Here is a 6,446-nt window from a genome sequence, read left to right as displayed (position 1 = left end):
TTCAAGCAGCAAGTGCAAGAAAAAGCAGAAGACAAACTGAGACTCAAATTCCTCTGGTGGAGGGTGTAGTTCAGGCCCACAAATCAGAAAGTCAAGGACTGTAAAGGAAAGCTGCAAAAGACCTGGAAAAGAAAAGAGAGTAGAATGTGACTTTGCACAGTGGTGGTTTAATGTTAGTATTTAAAATTGAAGATGCTTATTTCCTGAGCTTGAAGGTTCTTTTTCCACCTTCTATTAATCTTTGGTTGTATTTTAAGAGAATGGGACTGGATGTGGACTAAAGCCCTTCTGAGGTAAAGAACAAGGCTGTATTTTGGTCTCTGAGGAGGCTGACTCCTGTTTCAGTGCAGAATAAGGTTTTGAAAGCTTTCGTAAGAGTGCATTATAAAACCCTGACTTGGTAATGGATGGTGAGTGTGAAAGGTACCGAGGGTATGGGGTGTGGTAACAGATTGGTGAATAGCCCAAGTGCTGCGCAGTGTAGAACTAAAGTGCATGTGGGTCACAGCAGATTCCCTTCAGATCTGAATGGTGTTAATATGCAGAAGGCAGAATACAGCTTGTTCATCTGCTGGATCAGAGATCCTGCTACCTTGCTTAATCTGTTCTTTTGCCAGGTAGCCAGTTGGCAGCCTAAGCTCCGTGCCATATATTTTCTTATTTTTAATGTTTGTGTGTTGCATAATAAAAATATGAGAGGTGTGGAACTAAAATTGCAGCTTGATCAGTTTAATTTTGAAGCAGATTATTAATTTGAATGGAAAATTAATGGCTATTCTAAACTGTATTTTCCTCTACACAGATATATGTGGAAATAGAAAAAACATTTATTAATTGCTGATACATTAATGTCATCTAAAGATGTAGTGAAACAGGAAGATAATTGGATTAATGTGTAAAATACAATATTTGAGCCCAACAGATCTAACAAATGTGACACTGTGCTTTATCTAATGAGTGTAAATGAAATCTCACACGAGATTAGAGAATGCAGTGCTTTGTACTGCAGAATCTTCCATTCCCGTTCCAACCAAATAGCCATAATCATAAGTCATTCATGACAAAAATCAATGATCTTAGTTTTCTGACAGCTTTTGTTCACTGTTCCTAGGAACTGTTTTCTATCTTTTCTCAAGAGGGTATTTAGAATTTAAGCTCCCTCTCTCTGCTTGTTTATTATGTACAGTGCCATTCATTTGCCGAATGACCACGGTGCCAAGTTCCAGCTTGGCATTTGTGGAACATTTTCCTTTCAGTCCCTTGAGAATACATGCTTTGGCCTCTCCGAAGCCAGCAAATTCTCAGCAATCTAATGAAGTGGTGTGGTCTAGGCTGAAGTGGGCAGAAATGTTACCAGCATCTGTCTCAGTGTTTGTGGCTACAACATGGCGCAAACGATAGAGTTATCGATGATAGCTTTTGAAATAAAAAATATGAAGGAAGACTTATTTTTTTCTGACGCTGTATTTGAATAAAATCTCTCTAATTGTATGGGTAGAGCATTAAAGTTTTCTAGTATATTTTATATCCTGTAGCAGACTCTTAAGAGAAAAGAAAACTGTGCAGCAGTAGGCCAGACTTGTGAAAGATTGTATAGTTCTGCTCCAGTAAAATTGACCTTTGACAATCCATTATATGGTAAGTCAGTATAAAGGCAACAGACCTCATTTACAAACTGGGAATTCCCAGTGGAGTTGCTTTCCAAACAGGGAAAACCTGATCAAAAGCATTTGCTAGCAATTCTGCTAATTGATAGTGCCTTAAAACCTTTTATTCTGTTACCTGGAGGAAAGCTGAGGACAACCACCATCATTGAGAAAATATTGATTTTTCTAGGATATCCGTGTTTGTTCTGCAAATTGCAAATAGACACAGAATACAATTTATAGTATTGTGAGAAGAAAGTGTGATTAAGTCTGGAATCTGTGTTCCCTTAACCCTTCATTGCTCAATTTTCACAGGTTAAAAAGAAAAAAAACGTATAAAACTCTCCTTTAAAACACAGCAATAGGTCAAGTTGTACTTTGTAAAATCTGGCCAGCATCCTGCCGTTACAGAATGAGAATATGAATAACCATACCAGGCTTAACCAGGCAGAGGCTTTAAATCTATTAACTCATCTTGATGCGCCTAGCTTTTGCACATCCTCCTTTAGAACAGAATAGTTGGGCTGTTAGGTCCCTGAGGACTAGCTTTTTACTTGTGTGCTGGCAAGTGAATCCCATGCCTTCTTGTTAGTTAGTCATGGGGAGAGACTGGGCAAGAAGAGCCAGAACAAATCTCCATTAGGATTAGACAACCTTGTAGCTGCTCAGTAAGTAGCAAAACCTGGCTGGTCAGAGCCTGAATAGGCAGAAGGACAAGGAACTGTTGCTGAGCGGATGATGGGTGACATAGCTCTTTGGAGAAGAGGGGGTAGGGCCAGGGAGCTGATTTTGCTGGTGGTGTTTTTCAGTAGTAAGTGTGGGACTGTGTGCTGGTTTTGTCTGGGGTAGAGTTAATCTTCTTCACAGTAGCTAGTATGGGGCTATGTTTTGGATTTGTGCTGGAAACAGGGTTGATAATACAGGGATGTTTTTGTTCTTGCTGAGCAGTGCTTACACAGAGTCAAGGCCTTTTCTGCTTCTCACCCCACCCCACCAGTGAGGAGGCTGGGGGTGCACAAGAAGCTGGGACGGGACATGGCTGGCACAGCTGACCCCAACTGACCAAAGGGCTATTCCATACCATATGGCGTCATGCTCAGCATAGAAAGCCGGCGGGAAGGTTGGTGTGGGGGCTGCTGCTCAGGGACAGGCTGGGCATCAGTCAGTTGGTGGTGACCAATTGTTCTCACTTGCATCACTTGTCTTTCTTGGGTTTTATTTATCTCTCTTTGTTATTTTCCTTTTCATTATATTATTATTATTATTATTATTATTATTATTATTATTATTATTATTAACCTTATTTTATTTCAATTATTAAACTGTCTTTATCTCAACCCATGAGTTTTCTCACTTTTACCCTTGCAATTCTCTCCCCCCCATCCTGCTGCGAGCGGGGCAGCGAGCAAGCGGCTGTGTGGTGCTTAGTTGCTGGGTGCAGTTAAACCAGGACAGACTGTCATCTTAATTCCATGTCTATTGGACTGGCCCAGTCTGCCTCCAGCTCACTCCCACCTGCCTGTTCTCGTCTGCTCCCAGCTTGTCCGGATTCACAGCATCACAGCCCTTTTCCACTTGAATTGCGGCCTCTGGGAGAGCCGCTGTCTGGTATGGTACAAAGGCAAGCTCACCTCTGCCAGTACAGCTGAGCTGCCCATTCCTCTGTCTATTTGCATCGTCTTCAGCAGTTGCCTCACTGAAGAGCCCATGTTTAGCGTCCCTTGAAGAAGAACTATGAGGGAGTGCTAGAGCAAATAAAGAAGAGGGGTACTTTGGCCACAGTATCAAGCCAAAAGGAAGGAATTGGGTTCTCCACCATCCCAGCACAGAGCCTTTGGTGATGCTCCCAGTGCTCTTCTCTAATCAGGAAACAGGCTTGAGTTTCAGATGCAGTGCCATCACTTGAACAGTTTGGGCACTGCATCTTGCAACACCATCCGTAGTCTCCTGGACATTGCCAATTTACACGATATGGAATAAGGTTTGCCTCCTTATAGTATCATGGGTTACCCTGAAAAGTGTCTTTAGCTACTGCCTGACAACTGACAGCTACCTGCTGGGAGTGATGAGCTGATGCTGCAGTGACCTCCGTCTTTGGTGATATTTTAGCTCCTGCATCAACTCTACAAGCAAGATCCCCACTAATTACCTAGGTGTTGGTACCTAGGTTTGTTTTCTGAAAAACATGTGAAACATTAAGTGCTTCAGAGGCTTTCAGTCCCTGCTTCCCTACTGAGAAGAGATAGGTTTTCTCTGGAGTTTTTTTCTGAAATCGGGGTGGAGTAGGAACATAGTTATCAGTGGTGCTGTATCACACAACATTTGGCTAATGCTCTGGGGCTATTTCTGGTAACTGCAACAGGAGTTACAGTGTCAGGGTAGGTCTATTATATGTTCTAATAAAATAACTAGTAGTCTGATGCAGACTACATGAATAACAGAGATTTGGAGCCTTTCACCTTATTTGTGGCGTATATATTAAAGAATGAGCTCTGTGCTTAACAGAGATTACACGGGGATTATGAAATGTAGAAACTGTGGTTGCAAAAAGCAGTTTTATTCAGCAGCAGATTACTGTAATTTTACTGCACACTTATGAAAAACTGGAGTTTCTAGTTAAAAGAATACAGAAAAAACAGACTCTATTAACATGTAGATATCAGCCTATATAGAAATACAGCATTTCAGTTAAAAAAATGTGAAAAAGCATTTATCAATGCATTTGAAATTAATATCATTTACATAGTGTCACCAAGCTGTCTGCAGTCTCTTCAAAAACATCTGATTTAGAGAGGCCCCTGCACTTGGCAAGCTAGCCAATGAATAAGATAAACCAATCCAGGATAATGGATAGCTGATGTCCAAGTGTAGGGACTGTGCAAATGTGCTAGTCCATCCATGATGGGAGGCTAAGCAAAAAGAAACACGTTATTTAAGGCAGAGATGTATCATATGTGACTTTTTTGAAGTGAACAAACAAAAGAACGTAACGTATTCACAGACCCATATATGACTGAGGACAGTTATTTCACTTCTGTCTTGGGAATGATGGCTTTACCTGTTCTGTTGATGCTGTTCTGCAAAAGAAATCTGCTTCAGCCTATTGATCAGTTCATCCTGCACCAATCTGGGGGTAGTTAATTGTACATCTGCATAATTAAAATTGCATTATACGGATGTGTGAGTGATCCTGCCCCAAAACAGGCAACTGGAAAAACATTACGATCCTCTGAGTTATTTTAAAACACGGGCAAACAAAACAAAATCCAAACAGTAAAGCGAAACACAAAAAAGGTATCAAAATGGAATGCTACCATGGGGAAAGGAAGCAAGAAGATAAATCTTCAGTGGAATATTGATTTTTACGCACAAAGAAGAGATCACACAGGGTAGAGAATATTCAACCAAGAAGAAGACAGCAGAAAAATAATGTACTTCCACTGAGCCCTTAAGGAAGCTGCAGTCACCTAAGCAGAACCATAAAAAGGACTAGAAATATCTTCCCTGATAAAAGGTATCCTGAGAGAAGGGCTGCGCAATAATTTTCATATTTTTGTGATGATTTACTTTGGGGTTGGGGGGTGAAAATGTCATTGTTTTTAGGAATCTCTTTTTTCTCCACTTGAGTATGTTTAAAAACAAATGAACACATGATTAAATGAGTTAGAATTTAATCTACTTTGAAGATAAATCACCTCTGGATGTTTTGAGTGAGGAGAAAAATTTTCCATTTAAATCTTCTTAAATTTCTTTCTATTTTTTACTATCTTTTCCTGAGGCTGTTTACTCTGCACGTATTAGACAGAAGGATAATGAAGCATTTTAAACAGGCAGGATCCGTGCTTGTCTCCTTAGAAGGGATCTTTTTCTGGCTGATAATTTTTTTTTAATCCCGCTTTCTGAATAAGGTAGTGTTCACCAGCAGGAAGGAGTTAAAGGATACCCAAACAACTGAAGAGCTATCTGTCCATCAGGGCTAATCTTGAGGTAGAAGCAGTAAGAGGCTTCAGAAAGAGGGAAGTGGTGGCAGCGTTTATTTTGCTTCTCTGTAATTATCAATTGAGAATGCCTGGGTCTCAGCCATTAATAAATATGAGTGGTTTATTGGGTGGTATAATCAAAACCTATGCAAGAGAAGACAGAGGTATTTCAGAAAGATCAGCTTGTGCATCTCAAATGGGAGCTCCCAAATTCCGTGGCTCCACGACAGGACAGGGTGAAAATATGTGGTTGGCCTTTGATGCATAGCTAAATAGTCCTGAAAATAATTTCAAACATGGTAGAGGAAGGCAACAAGGCTCTTTCCTGATAACTCTTGTAGTATTTCCATGCCTACGATGGTTGCCCACATAGGAAAAAGGTCTAGTTAGAGTTAAGAGAATCTGTTCTCAAAACAGAAAGTGGCTATAGAATGGTAAATTGATTTGATACTTATGCTACATTTCTGCTCAATCATAAGCAAGGTTTTACATGTATTCTCCATGCTATACAAGGCTGGCTGTTAATTTTTCTTATGCTTGCCTTGTCTTCTTGTGGTATGGAATAGCTTCTAGTTCCATAACTTGGGTGTCCTAAGTCTGCCACATTTGTTTGCTGCTATACATTCTGATTTTGAAAAAGAAATTGGTAACTTAGCTTCAGTTTATGTTACTGTCTTTGACCAATTTACAGACTTATACATGATACCATGGATTCACGATTCAGCCTTTACTGTAAGAGTATAATGACTCAGTTTGGGCCTGGGAGCCAGAGAGCTAAATATAGTACATAGCATTAGAGCCTGGTACAGCTGGGGGAAAA

Source organism: Ciconia boyciana, chromosome 5, assembly GCF_034638445.1.
Source record: "Ciconia boyciana chromosome 5, ASM3463844v1, whole genome shotgun sequence".
NCBI lineage: Eukaryota > Metazoa > Chordata > Aves > Ciconiiformes > Ciconiidae > Ciconia > Ciconia boyciana.
This window is presented reverse-complemented; position numbering follows the sequence as displayed.